Below are 12932 nucleotides of genomic sequence, written 5' to 3' on the forward strand. Positions count from 1 at the left end.
TGCGGCCGGGCAGAATACAGCCCCTTGGATTCTCTGCAGTTGCGAGGGAGTTTAACCGATGCAAAGATGAACATGGAAAATGTTTCACCTACAGCGTATTGGGAAGGGACTGGGAGTCAAGACGGGGTTACGCCGGGCAAAAGAAACAGCAGCAAAGCCCTTGTCCTTTGAGGAAGAAAAGCAGGGCAACATCACCCGCCCCCCTTTTCAGGTACGTGCCGCGTTAATTTGCCAAAGGCTCATAATCGATATAGTGCCAGCCGAGTAACACTTTTCTGTCAATTATTTGGGGACGTGTGGCGGGTTCACACACATGCTTCTCTGGAACAATCTATCTATGCTTCTGATCGGCAGCCGAATGTGAGAACTGATTCCTCTGAAAGATACCATGTTTCCTATCAACTGAGATGACACGACCACTCTGTAATATTTGGTCTCATTCACACCTGCAAGTGACCCAACACTTTCTGTTGTAGCTATTCGGTGATGAAGACTTCTCTGGTTTCCATTGGTTCCATGGCTGGAAGACGTTCCATGGAAATAGCCAAAGGACCACTTTAAGCTACCGACAACTAAGGGACACAGGCATTTCACTGGCACTATCTTGCATTTTCAGTAGACGCAGACAGATGAAATATTGAAAGCCTTTTTTGCTTGCCTCCTTTCCTGGTGCCGCAACAAATCCCAGTTGCCCCTGGCCAAGCAGGCGCCTGGATTTCAAGAGGAACCTCCGATATCCATCCATCCATCCATCCATCCATCCATCCATCCATCCATCCATCCATCCATCCATCGAGAGAGAGAGAGAGAGAGAGAGAGGAGAGAGAGAGAGAGAGAGAGAGAGAGAGAGAGAGAGAGAGAGAGAGAGAGAGAGAGAGAGAGAGAGAGAGAGAGAGAGAGAGATCAGGCTCTTGGGTGACAGCGAAATGTTGAAGAGAAGCGCCTCCGGGGCCGCGTTCTTGAACCCAAATGCGCCTAGGGAAGAAGCTCGCCCACTTCAGCTGGTGGCCTCACTGTGTGACGTTGGCCTCGATTAACATAAAACTCCCAGAACCCTCTGCAGCAGGGGCTTTTATGGCCCAGAAAGGGAGCCTCCCCTCCTCCCTGAACAAGAAGAGGAGCTGCTGGACGCCGCAGGCTCCGGTGGGAGGGGCCTGAGCCCCTTCCGGTTGGCCGGTTTGGGAGCGCAAGACAGGAGCGCCGGTATCAGCCGGCTGGGAGCTGAAGGGCTGTAAAGAGCTTTTGCGTCTTTGCGCGGCGGCAATAGCGGGGCTAATGAGGTTAACCCGAAGCGTGGTTGGTGCTGACTGAAAACTTTCCCCAGTGCCTCGCCACGAGGACTTGAAATACAGCAAGCAGTGGGAGTTGGGGGTAGTTTTCTGGTTAAAAATAGGGGGGGGGTTATTAGTTTTTGGTTTTAAAATTTAAATTAACCAACCGCTACAACTTCACCTTTTATTCATACATCACTTTTTGTATTTATTTTTAATGTAGTAATGAGTACATTTTAACCCTACGTGTTTGTGACAGAGACAGGTAATACAATTCCATGATTTTTTTAAACATGGTTTTATGTTTGCTTGTGGAAAGGTGTGAAAATAAAGCACTGATTTTATATATAAAAAGATAGCACACAAAACCTGTTTTTAACAAGAAAAATGAGTCTCCGTAGAGACTACCAAAAATTGCCACTAATTACTATATTTCAAGTAATCGTGACGAGGCATTGGGAAAAGTTTTCAATTAGCAATAATCGCACCTCGGATTAACCTCATTAGTTACGATATTGCCACTGCGCAAAGACTAAAGATCCGCTCGTGTCCCTTCAGCCCCTAGCCGGAGGAAAGTTAGCTTCGATAGGGTGAGCCCCCAACAGCGCCAGCCCAGGGACTGATCCATCCCCTCTCTCACACACTGAAACGTTCTGCGCCCAGCACCTCTCATCTTAAGCAGTGGGTCCCCCTTTCTTGTCTTGTCCACAAAACCTCAGCCCTGCTGCAGTGCATCCTGGGAATTACATGCTAACCAAGCCAACGTCACCTATTGTATGACGTCACGGCACCTCTACCTCAAAGCAAGAGCTGAGCCCGGAGCGCTTCTGAAGAGCTTAGGGGTGTCTGCAGGCCAGGGAGCCCCCCTTCGAAAGCAGTTGCCCACCTGGAGGCTTGGGACCTCCTATAGTTTCGCGATTGTCTCATCACCTGTGGCAGCCAGTTTGTGAGGTCCCCCACTAGCCTCCCTCCTGAGTCCAAAAGTGCCAGGTGATCGAGTTTGGGACGCCTGGTACAGTCACCACTTGCCCTTTCGGTCCACGGAATGCCAAACCAGGCCGGCTCTGCGGGGATAGTAAAGTTCGTTATGCGCATCTGAGGAAGTTTATGCCGTAATATTGCTGATTCTGCACACATTGGATAATGCACTTTCAATGCACTTTATCAATTGTTTGAGGTGGATTTTTTGTTCCGCACACAAAAAAATCCGTTCCAAATGATCTATAAAGAGGATTGGAAGTGCATTATGCAACGTGTGCGGAATCTGTCCCAAAAGTGTCTCGAGAAAGCAGAAAATGATCAGCACCTGAAGTGCACTTTTCCACTCACAGGCAATGTACTTGGGAGTCTGGGTTATCCAAATCACTCTGACTTCTTCCCTTTTGACCATTTCAAGCCCCCCCCCCCAAAAAGATGCCATTTATTCAAAGTAAAACGAGAACTGTCCTCCATGGGGTATTTTCCAAACTCCTTGGACAGTTTTTAGAGAGAAGATTCTTTTTACTATTATGTTAAAAGTATCTAGTTTGGGTTTGACGTCCCTTTTCATTCTGCAAGACGAAACGGTTATGTTTAGAACTGTCATGTTCAAAAGAATGGACATTCACAATGAATAGAGGTTAAAAGCCCATCTACATTAAGCAGAATGTGGCAATCGACCGAGGTTAGTAAAATCCTGAATCCTAACATCACACTGTCTGCAACTGTGAAGGTAAAAATCTGGTTTTAAAAGCTCCTTTCTTGCTCGCATGCAGTAAACGCAGCTGTGTTCAACCCAATCCCCAGGACAGGAGTTCATTCAAAGCTGGTGAACTGGCAGCTCTCTCGCTAAATAACCCAGTTAAGCCGGACAGCCAACATTCATCCCCTCCGTTCCCATTTAGATTCTTAGTACCTCACAGAGAATAACAGTGCAATCCTATGGAGAGTTACTCCAGTCTAAGGCCATTGGCTTCAATGGGCTTAGACTGGAGTAACTCTGCATAGGATTGCACTGTAAGTCCTCTAAGTACAGCCAAAGTAGATTGATATATTGTATTCGTATTTTTGTATGTATATCTCCTATTACCCATTTCTCTGAGGCCTACCTGGATCTCTCCTCTTCTGTTCTATTATAACGATAATAATAACAATAAACATTCGATTTATACACCGCACTTCAGAACAACTTAAGCCTACTCAGAGCAGTTTACAAAGTGTGTCATTACTATCCCCACAACAAAACACCCTGTGAGGTGGCCGGTGGGACTGAGAAAGCTCCTAGAAGCTGTGACTGAGCCAAGGTCACCCAGCTGGTTTCAAGCGGAGGAGTGGGGAATCAAACCCGGCTCTCCAGATTAGGGTCCTGCCGCTCTTAACCACTACACCAGACTGGCTCTTTTGCAGTGGCCCTCTGGGCTGGGTCAGAGTCACCCTCTGAGTTTCAGGGTGGACAGATTTGAGCAGAGTTCAAGTCCAGCGCTCCAGCCAGCCTGTTCTGCCGTGGAAGTCTTGCTTTAGATGGTTCCTTGCACGTAATAAATAGCTCATTTGTCCAAAATCTTCATACCGAAGCAGAACTACTTCCAAGGTCTCAAGGATCTCAATGTAAGCTTTTATCCACTACCTCAAAAGTTTTTTTTAAAAAATGTTGCTTCTTGTATAGAATATCCTTAGTTAGTAAGACTCCCTCCACACTCACAATTTTGCTCAGAAGCTCTTTTCATGGAGGGCAAACATCTCAGAAGAGCCCAAAGAAAGCTCCGCCTCTTTCTCCCCGGCGCTTCTTCTCAGCCGCAAGTTTTCAAACCATTGCGGCGCTCAGCTGGATCCCCGGACAATGCTGGCTGGGCTTCCCCTGCAGGGCTGCTCCTGCCTTTAGGGGGCTGAGCCACAGGCAGATATTTAACCGGTGTTTTTCCCCCCCATGAGCCAGAAAGTCCTTTCTTTTGAATGAGGATAATTTATGGTGGGGGGCCGTGTTGGTCTGTAGTCGACAGCAGGATTTGAACCAAGGGGCACCTTGGAGACTAACAAGATTTCTTCGTGTAAGCTTTCGAGAGTCAAAGCTCCCTTCTCCGTTCCTCGTGGGGTCTGAAGAAGGGAACTCTGATTCTCGAAGGCTTACTCTCTAAAATCTTGTAGGTCTCTAAGGTGCCACTGGGCTCTAATTCTGTTGTTCTTCTTTTGACTGTCTGCCTGGAGGCCGCCTAGGATCCCTGCCTGGAAGAGTGGCAAGCCCTGATCCTGAAGGCTTTGGGCCCCAAATTTTGGCACATCCCGCCCACTCGCCGGGTTTGAAACACACAATGTCCTGGAGAATTCGTGACACTTTCAAAACATCTCCTTTATTTTCGAAACCACAGCTGTAGATCAAAAGGTGGCTTCGGCCTGGCCACTTGATTTGGGGTAAGGTATCATCATCATCATCATCATCATCCGCAGTCCAGAGCAGGAGTGGCCGAAGGGACCCCCGGTGCCTGCTGGCTGCTGGACTCTGGTTCAGAAGGCAGGACTGGCTGGACCCCGTCTGATCCTGCCCCCCCCCCCTTCTTAGCAAGACCAGCGGCTCTCTTAAGGGGCCGGCTGGTGCCTCGAGAATCGCCAGAGGCCTCTGGCTGCAGTGCTGGGCGAGAGGGGCAAAGCACTCAAGAAGCGAGGCCGGCCCGCCTCAGCTGCCCCCAAGCGTCCCCCGGCCTGGGATGCCCGGGGCTGGCGCGGGCGGGCTTTTGCGGTCCAGGGGTTAGAGAAGCGCCTGGAAAGACGCGAGCCCTGCCGTGGCTTGGCCGGGCGCGCTTCGCCGGCGTCGTAGTTCGAGGGGCGGACGAGGACCCGCCAAGCCCCCGTTCGAAGCCTGCCTCTGCAGGGAGGCTCGCGGGGGACTTCGAGCCACTCTCGGGCCGTTGGGAGGACGGAGGCGAGGACGCGGGCTGCCGCCCCGGGCTCCTTTGCCCCCTGCTAGACGGGCCCGCCGCCCCGGGCCTCTGCCGGCCGCAGTAGCGTTTGGTTTGGATGCTGCGGCTACGGAGACAGTTTCACGCTTGGAAAACTTCCACGCCACGATGCTTTCCTAGGCTTGAGCTCCACCGAATAGACGCGAGAAGGATCTCTGCTTAGGGTCGCTTAAGTCTCCGGCAAAGAGCCCTGCCGAGCTGGAAAGCTTGGCTGTGTGTGGAGCAGAAGTTGCCGGGTCCGAGTGACGGACTCAGCCTCGGCGTCAGGGACCGCGGAGGCAGCCCCGGGCCCGCTGTCGGCCCCCGCCCTCGCGTCGGGTCTTGTCTCCCTCCAGTCTGTGGCGTCTGATTTCCTCCTCCCTTCTCGGTGCTTCCCCTGGAAGAAGCGCAAATCGTTTCCGTATCTGGTGGGGGTGTGGGGAGAGTCCCGCGAGTGTCACGAAGCTCCAAGCGATTTAGGGCCATCCCTCTTTTTCGCCCTGACCTCCCTCACAGGGTTGTTGTGAGAATCACATGGACGACGTGAGAGCAAGGCGCGCCCCTTGGAGGGAGGGCTGGATAAGAGGGGAGCGGACGGACAGCAGGCCAGCCAGCTTGCCAAGGGCTGCCGGGTCTGAGGCGGGCAGGGAGGCGCCGAGTTTCCCCTCCCAGGCTGCGGCCAAGCCCGGGCCCCCGGATCTCCGATCTCCGCTCAGCAGAGCCGCCGCGCCGGCCGCGGATCGCTGGCGCTGCCCCGGGAGGCTTTGTGTCTCCAGAGTCCCTTTGAGTCTCCAGAGGAATCTCGGGTCCAGCGAGGGGCGCGAATCGCACCTTCCCTCCCCAAGCTCCGGGCCCTCGGCTGGCTTGGCTTGGCTTGGCTTGGCTGGTGCGCCGCGCTGCAAGAAAGCAATGCAGGAGGACGACCTCTTGAAACTCCCCAGGGGAGGAATACCAGCCGGAGAATCTCTGGCCAGCTGCGCCCCGGAGTTTCGGTTCTGCTGCCTTTGGCCCATTTCCCAGGCTCCGAGGCAGGCCCTGGCGTTGATTCTGGAAGGGTTCAGATGTTCTGTCTTCAGCAGCAGTCCCATATTCAACAGGCCGAGGCTCCCCCAGTTGTGCTGGGGCAAAGGTGCACCTGTTGAATTCCTGTCTGCAGGGCCCAAGCACAATTTCTTTACGATCCATGCAAACGTGTTCCATTTTGATGACTCGCTTACTTGACTCCTAATTTATACAGCTTTCAAGTAGGCGAAAAAATAGGATTTTTGAATCCAAGAATTTATGGAGACAGGTTCAAGGTGATTTCCAGGGCTGTATTCCAATATTTTATCATCCCCAGTTGAGACAGAATTTTTGCCATCCCTCTCCCCAAGAGCTGTGGGCTGTGTAATTGAATGATGTCTGAACCTCAACGTTCCCGCCCCAGTCAGACCACAACTGTGCCACAAAAAGATAACAGGAAACGATCTACAGGCAGATCAGATAACTCAAGAAAGTGAGCCAAACCATGCATCAGGTCAAGTCACATTCATGTATGCAGTGTATGGTCAGGAAATTAATTCTGGCAAAGATACTAATTCATTTCAAAGAGGAGAAACCCTGAGACGAGTTTCTCTTTGGCAGAAGCACTCCTTTCGTGAAGAAGCCTCTTTTGACCCTCCACACCTGCTCCCGGCTATAGCTTCTGGGGCAAGTGGGTAGCCATTTCTCTCACCCAGAGAAGGCCCAAGGTGTTATGACCCCCTTGGCGTCAAACTGTAACGTTGTTGCTCCCAGTCTTCAACAGAGGGGAAAGCAAGAAGACTAGAATGCGCATGCCGCTTGCTGGCCGCTGAAAATGAACAATGCAAAAATAAGGAAGGCAGCTCCGCGCTTCTTTTGCTGCAAGGCTGATTCCCCGCTCCGGCTTCGCTTGCAGAGGTTGCAGGTGCCAGCAGCATCCCCGGTACCCCCAGCCCCACTTCACACCACTCGCCCAGCCAGGCTACTGGGTGGTGGCAGAGCAGGAGCCATAGAGACAACTGGCCCTTGGGCAGGGTTTGCAGGAGGGAGGGAAAGGGGTGGGCAGCGGTGGCTTCTCTCCCTCCTCTGGGAGAAAGGCGTGGGGCAAAGGGGGAGCCTTCTTGCCTCCTCTGTCGCAGGGACACCACCCCCTTGAGGCTTTCCTGCTGTACACTTCCTTTCAGGTGCCAGGTCAAAACACACTCCTCCCCACCCCCAGGCTTTGAAGTAGGGGATTTTTTCTTAACAGCTTTTAAAATGGTCTGCTTCTGTTTTATGGTTGGTTTTTATACTGCTTATGTCCGATGGCTCATGTTTTGATACTGTGGTTTAAAATTGTAAGCTGCCTCAAGCAGGGCTCTGAAAAAGTGGCGTAGAAAATAACGAAACGCTAAATAAAGCCACACGGCCTTTTGAATGGTGGCACCTCAGGTGGTCACGTGCTTTGTTCTGCAGAGCCAAACCAGCACATTACAGCGCAGCCTGCACAATGGGCCAGGAGCTCCCAGTCTGACACTGTGGGAAGGGCACCTCTGTGTCACATGTGTTTTCAATTACTATTAAAAATGAATCAAAGATTGGAGGGGGATCCATTTGTAAACTGTAAAATAATCAAAAAGAAGTCTGAACAAAAAAAACCACCGTTTACCCAACACCTACAATTACATAAACAGAGACAACCAGAACTTCTTACCACCACAAAAAATGCCCTGGGTCAAGTGATCACTCTCCTAGTTTCTGGAAATCGGGCAAGCAGAGTCGGTCTTTAGACGAGTAGTACAAAGGCAGCACGTCTGAAATAAGCCGATTCAGGCAGCCTCACATTCCATCTTTTAAGTCAAGTTTCTATGATTGGTTTTAACACGGAAAATTGATCGATATGTTTGGTGAATGTTTCTTTTGGCCCGTTCAGTCTAGCACTAGCAAAATTTAATAATGCGCACCGGTAACCTGGTACTGGACCACTAGGACAGAAGGTAACCAGATCATGTTGTTTTGGAATGGCAACAGTGTTGGGGGGAAATAAAATGGAAGAGATCTTAGTAGTAATAGATCCATTCACAAGAAGGAAAAGTTATAAATCATTACCGGAGCAAAAGTTGGCTTTCTGCCTGCATTCTATAGGGGCACAAGGGAAGGGTAGTAAATGCTCTGTTAATAACTACTGAAGGCCAGATTGTGTATATAATTTATTTAGATGAAGTGTGCAGAGTGTTTGTATTTGTTCTGCAGCTAGCTGTCTCACCTCTTTGTGAACTCCCCAAACCCAGATCTGCTCCAAGGAGTACAGCTCTCCCTCCTGCACACACTTCCCTCCAACGTGTTTGCTTTGGCAACTGGCATGTTCTTACAAGCAGCTCTTCCAAGGACATCAATCACTCTTGCACCCAAAGAGAAATACTGCGCACTCACTGCAATGACAAAATGAAACATGTTTGAAGCAAACCATGTGCTCCTGTGTGCCAGGGATTATGTTATTTGTTCAAGGAACATGTTCTAAATATTTTAGGCTTCTGTTATTTCAGTGCTTGTAGATTTTATAGTCTGTTTTTCAAAATTTATTAGTTCAAAAACATTTTTTTAGAGTTCCCATTATAGAAGGATAATTTCTAAGTGTGAAAATATGTTTGAAGTTTGCAATTTATTGGCCAAATGTATCCTTTCCCCCACTTTCCTAAAGCATTCAGACTGCTTGGCAAATGTGGATGGATTTTTATGACAAGAGTTTAGAGAGACAACAGTTTAGAGAATAATTTCATTTTATTATTTATTCCAACATCAGGTATAATCAAAATGAGAGTGAGTTCATGGGAGACTTCAGCACAAAAACATTTCTTCTTTGTTTTCAGCTCCAGCTGGAAGGAGATCCTATAAAGTTTCATGCTGATCTGGGGGCTTGAATTGATCGGTATGTGGCATCTGCAAGTGGCGGCAGATAGAGGCTATTAAGACGTAAGCCAGGGCTTATGCTGAGAAGGCAGCATGCTTATTTATGACGTAGTAAGGCTCTCCCACAGTTTAATAATGGGACACACAAATAAGCATTGCTGTATGTGTGTGTTACGTGCCATCAAGACTTACGGCGACTCCATGAATGAAAGACCTCCAGAACGTCCTTCAGCATTTTTAAATCAAGCATTTGCTTTAAGACAATTATAGTACATTATACTTTTTCCATCTTGAAGAACTCAAGGTGGCTTACAAACATTACACCAGATACAGAAACAATGAAACACTCCAGTTAAAAACAATATCAGAACATCATGAAAGACAAGGAGGAAAGGAACTGAGTAAACTGATGGAAATGCTAGGGCATACTCATTATTGACTTTCAAACTGTGCAACTGAGAGGGTTCAATGCTAAAGAGAGACCAGGTATGGCCCACCACATATTACCTGGTGCCTTCACATCAAGTCTACCGAAAGAGCACAGCCTTAAAATATTGCCAAAAGGCCAATAGAGGAACCAATTTTCTGGAAGCCCATTCCAAAGAAGAGGGGCTGCTATAGAGAAAACTTGTAAACAGATCACCAGATCTTACTGTCCTATAAAGTAATATACTTAACAGGAAGAGCTGGACAAGAGCATTTTTCACACAGTTCATACAGGAGTGGATGGTTCTTCATGAACATGGGTCTAGGACATGGAGATAATTCTAGCACTAGGGCCCCAGTTCCATGTGGTTACTCTCCCCAACATCAGAGAGCAGAGCTCCCATGCCTGGTCCCTCTTTGTCATTTAACCCACCTCAGTTTTGTGGTTTGTGAGTCTGTAATGGGGCATGCCCTGTCATTTACATCACTTCCTTCCGCTCCTCCACGCCTTGCTGAATTCTTCACTTCCTCCTTTTGCATAGTTTCCTTGGTGCTTGCACTTCTGCAGAATGACGTATGCAAAACAGCTTCTTCCATGGATTCCAGACTTCAGCAGAGAGGAAAGATCATTGAGGGTACGGTAAGAAAAATAGAATTTTGGGGTTTTATTGTAATTTAAAACATTTTGGACACCACTTTTCTATCCAAATATAGTCTCCAAGGCAGCAAACATTAAAACATTTATAACAACATTTTAAACAACTTAAATTATAAACAATATTTAAAACAGCATAAATCAATAAACACAAACAAACTATAACAGTTACTGGGGCTATGCCAAACAAAGAAGTCTTCACCCACTAGATGAAGATAGCAATAGAGGAGACAGATTAATCTTCCTGGGGTGGGAATTCCAAAGTTTTGGTGTGGAGTCACAAGCAAGAAAGCACTTTCTTAGGTTGTCACCCATCTAGCCTCCCAATGACACCCAATGCAGGATCTCCAAAGAGGACCACAGTAAATGGGGACTAAATTAGAGATGCTAAGACAGCTTAAAGATTTACACACTCTTCACAGATCATTATCTCTTCCAGCACTGGTCAAGAAAAGCCCTTTTTGGTCTGCAAATATGCCATCCTTTTGCACAGTAGCTATTGAGTTAGCTTCAGGGTATTCCACATCTGAATGTTTCAGGGTACATGTTTCAGGAGCATTTTCCAGTGGATTCCAGCCCAGGTTTTCAAAGATGGGGTGATTTGCATCCAGAGAACAAGCATGGCCGGGACTTTTAAGCATGACGTTCTTTGTTTGTAAAACTCAAATATGAGATCTTGTTAATATTTCATTTCAGTGATGTTTCCTTTGAAGTCAAAGGAGCTGGCCTTACCAGACCAAGTTTTCAGAGTCTATTGTTTGCTCAGCTGTAATAAGGAGACAGCATTTTGTTCAAGCTGGGACCTCCAAGAAAGTTCCATAGATGGTTTCATTTCCACTGTTCTTCCACGTATTTCAATTGTTGTATGTATACTATATTTACATCTTATTTCTGATGGCTTAATGGAAACTAATTCTGTCCAGCATAAGGAACACTCTGAAGGCCGTTTCCTAGGCATACCTGTTTTTGCAGGTAAGTTCTCCTGAAAGAAACAAGACTTGCAGCTCAGCCCCGAACAAGTTTGCACTAAAGTTCCTCTAATTGCAGTGGGACTCATTTTCTGCCAAGTATGCTTACGATGCCTGTTCTCCATGTAAAGCATTTAGAATTGCCTTATGACAAATTATAATTGGGTTTAAAGTGCAGCCCTGAGCTCTTATAATTAATGGATTTTTCCTTCTCTCATTGTCAGTGGATAGTGGATTGTGCCCTTTTCCAACATAAGCAGCTCTCTGTAATAAACACATAAGTAGCAGAGATCTATCTTGCTATTTCATCTGTCTCTCCCTGACAGAGTGAAATTGATGTGCACAATCTGTCACTTCCTTTATGCAAACAAAGGCTCTGGGAGAGCAGGGGCAGAGTCTGAGGTCAGCTATATTAACAGAAGTCTGGAGTGAAGACAGGACCAAGACCTAAACCAACTAACGTCTTCATATATATTTTTAGATGGGTCATCATTTGGCCACAAGGTCTGGAAATCGAAGGCGTCCAGAAGAGCGACCTCAGGTTTTGATAACATGGTGGCTTTAACTGCATCAGGAGCAAATCCTTTGCATGTGGGTCTCTCCCCCTCCCCCTCCCGTTTGTAAACCTACCTCTTATTTTCCGTTTTGTATAGCGCCTTGCACTAGCACTATTTATTGAATATTAATTGCTATGAGCATCTTTGGGAGACAGTTTTCTATCTGAGGAAGGGAGCTCTGGCTCTCAAAAGCTCATATCCCAGAAATCTGGTTGGTCTTTAAGGGGCTACTGGACCTGAACTTAGAGGGATACAAATTAAATACTAGCTATATTCTTAAAGGCAGCTCCCGGAAGGTGGAAAGTTGGGTTAAGTTCATGTAGGTACATTTTTGTTTGTTTTGTTCTTCTGGGCAGATTCTTAGACCAATGGAGGATAGATAGGGAAGCCTGGATAGACACGTTGCGCAAGTAAGCTTGAAATGGGAAGAACCTTTAGAAAGCTTTAGAAAGTTAGAAACATTTCATCAGTGTTCTAAATAACTTTCATTCCTTTTGGTACCATAGTTGCCAACATGCCAGAATAAAAATATCCAGTCCCCTTAAAAGAGGCTTAGATCTCAGAAGCTAAGCAGGGGTGACCTTAGTTAATAACAATAATAACAATAATTTTTGATTTATATACCACCCTTCAGGACAACTTAATGCCCACTCAGAGTGGTTTACAAAGTATGCCATTATTATCTCCACAACAAAACACCCTGTGAGGTGCGTGGGGCTGAGTGAGCTCCTAGAAGCTGTTACTGACCCAAGGTCACACAGCTGGCTTCAAGTGGAGGAGAGGGGAACCAAACCCGGTTCTCCAGATTCGAGTCCTGCTGCTCTTAACCACTACACTGAACTGGCTGGTTAGTAATTGAATCGGAGACCTCCAACAAAGACCGGTGTTAGAGAGCCAGGCAATGGCAAACCACCTCTGTTAGTCTCTTGCCATGAAAACCCCGCCTGGGGTTGTCATACGTCAGCTATGACTTGAGGACACACTCTTCCTAATGTGTTGAAATGGATAGCAAAAGCTTTTGATGGCATGGAGGTATATAACATCACCTGATAAATAACACTCCATCAAACCACTACTAAAGGGATAGGATTTTTTTTTCTCTCCAGGCGGCTGGTAACCTTGCTTGGTGCCCCTTACTCTCCTGTATTTGTTCAAAGTCTTTGTTTTCAGGCTTGTGGGGTGCTACCATGAAGATAGGGGCCCAGTTGGCTTCCCAATCTTACTCAGCCTCATTTGCTTTAGGGAACATGTGG

General features: G+C 47.6%; 1 non-coding gene across 1 annotated transcript; it reads right to left on the reverse strand.

Annotated features, from left to right (window-relative positions):
• Window positions 1–1663: 1663 nt before the first annotated feature.
• LOC129335238 (U4 spliceosomal RNA) lies at window positions 1664–1804 on the reverse strand. Its single transcript, XR_008597582.1, has one exon. It is a non-coding gene; the product is annotated as a U4 spliceosomal RNA (small nuclear RNA).
• Between the last annotated feature and the right edge of the window lie 11128 nt (window positions 1805–12932).

The sequence above is a fragment of the Eublepharis macularius genome, chromosome 8 (assembly GCF_028583425.1).
Source record: "Eublepharis macularius isolate TG4126 chromosome 8, MPM_Emac_v1.0, whole genome shotgun sequence".
Classification (NCBI taxonomy): Eukaryota; Metazoa; Chordata; class Lepidosauria; order Squamata; family Eublepharidae; genus Eublepharis; species Eublepharis macularius.